Source organism: Mus pahari, unplaced genomic scaffold, assembly GCF_900095145.1.
Source record: "Mus pahari unplaced genomic scaffold, PAHARI_EIJ_v1.1 scaffold_11989_1, whole genome shotgun sequence".
NCBI lineage: Eukaryota > Metazoa > Chordata > Mammalia > Rodentia > Muridae > Mus > Mus pahari.
This window is the reverse complement of record NW_018391768.1, coordinates 1-2119: the sequence shown is the minus strand read 5'-3', so window position 1 is coordinate 2119 and position 2119 is coordinate 1. Positions and strand designations below refer to the sequence as shown.

General features: G+C 42.1%; 1 pseudogene; it reads left to right on the top strand.

Annotated features, from left to right (window-relative positions):
• Positions 1 to 900: 900 nt before the first annotated feature.
• Positions 901 to 1894, top strand: LOC110314686 (annotated as a pseudogene).
• Positions 1895 to 2119: the final 225 nt, after the last annotated feature.

Genomic DNA, 2119 nt, shown 5'->3' with positions numbered 1-2119 from the left:
GGAAGTCAGTCTTCCACTAGCTGACTTTGGATGAAGATGTAGAACTCTCAGCTCTGCCTGTGCCATGCCTGCCTGGATACTGCCATGCTCCCACCTTGATGATACTTGACTGAACCTCTGAACCTGTAAGCCAGCCCCNATTAAATGTTTTCATAAGACTTGCCTTGGTCATGGTGTCTGTTCACAGCTGTAAAACCCTAAGACAGACCATGTTCCAAAGAAAAGGAGATCTAAAGAAAGAAAGGTGAATGTTATACTTTTCTGAGTTAGTGCATTCAGTGAAGCACACAGGCTTAATTGAACCCCCCAGGGAAGGTCAGAGATAGCTCCATAAAGGATGAGTGAATTGTCATTCTTTCTGCAACCTTAGCAATCCCCTGACCAGGTGACTGACAGGTGCAGCTTTGTTATGTCAAGGGAGGAGGTAAATACATGTGAACTGTAATCTGTTGTGCAGACTAAAGTCACATCTCAACCCAGAATTAGGGGTAGAAATCAGAATCCACTCTTTTGACCATTCAGAAGAATCTTTCCCTTAATGTACCTCAACAAAACCCTGATATCTTCATCTTTTCTGTGTTATTTTAAGCCCTGGGGAGGCAAATGTGATGCTTGTCTTCCTGGGGCTACAAGAGGGTAGGAAATGAATCCAACCCTGACCATGACAAAAGAGAAATATATCCATGAGATTTAAAAGTACTGAGTTACACACAGGAAAAATGACCCAGACTATAGAGTACACAAAAGCTCTGAATTTGAATCCACAGTCCATAATTCTTGATCCATGTGGTCATGTTACTCTCCTTTTACTTATAAATGACTTTATTTAGAAATGTTGACAACAATATCTAAATTACATTATGACTGCTGAAAGAAAGGTCAATGTTAATGTGCTCAAATATGGTCTGTGTTCTCAGGAACACCACTGGAAGATTTGTGAGCATGGATCCAACCATCTCATCCCACAACACAGAATCTACACCACTGAATGAAACTGGTCATCCCAACTGCAGTCCAATCCTGACCCCATCCTTCCTGGTCCTCATCACTTCCTGGTGGGACTGGTAGGAAACACCATTGTACTCTGGCTCCTGGGATTCTGCAAGCTCAGGAAAGCCATCTCAGTCTATGTCCTCAACCTGGCTCTGGCAGACTATTTCTTTGCTGCCACAGATTCTCTGCTACGAATCATTGACTTCTATGGCATCCATGCCCATAAATTAAGCAAAGGTATCTTAGGCAATGCAACAATCATTCCCTATATCTCAGGCCTGAGGATCCTCAGTGCTATTAGCATGGAGCACTGCCAGTCTGTATTGTGGCCAATCTAGTACCACTGCCACCACCCAAGAAACATGTCAGCTATCATATGTGCCCTAATCTGGGTCCTTTCTCATGGGCATTCTTGATTGGTACTTCTCAGGATTCCTGGATGGTACTCATCATCACTTGTAGAAAACTGTTGACTTTATTATAACTGCATTTCTGATTTTTTTAATGCTTTTCTCTGGGTCCTGTCTGGCCCTATAGGTGAGGATCCTCTGTCATTCCAGGTGGAAACCCCTGTCCAGGCTCTATGTTACCCTCTCTCTTACAGTGATGGTCCACCTCATCTGTGGCCTGCCCCTTGGGCTTTACTTGTTCCTGTCATATTGGTTTGGGGTTCATTTACATCATCTCTTGTGTCACATTGACCAAGTTACTGCTGTCCTGTCCTTTGTAAATAGCTCTGCCAATTCCACCGTTTATTTCCTTTTAGGCTCCTTTAGGCAGCATGGAAAGCATCAGTCCCTCAAAACAGTTCTTAAGAGGGCTCTGGAGGACACTCCTTAGGACAATTATACAGACAGACATCTTCAAAAAAACCACGGAGATGTCAGAAAGCAGATGTTGAGAGTCAACACAACATTAACTTATTCTTCTCTCAGAAATGCCTCAGTGATTGCAACACTTTCAATTAAAAAAACAAAACAAAACAAACAAAACAATTTTCTTTATTATTATTATTATTATTATTATTATTATTATTATTATTATTTTCTTTACTTACATTTCAAATGCTATCCCGAAAGTTCCCTATACCCACCACCCCTCGCCCCTGCTCCCCTACCTACCCACT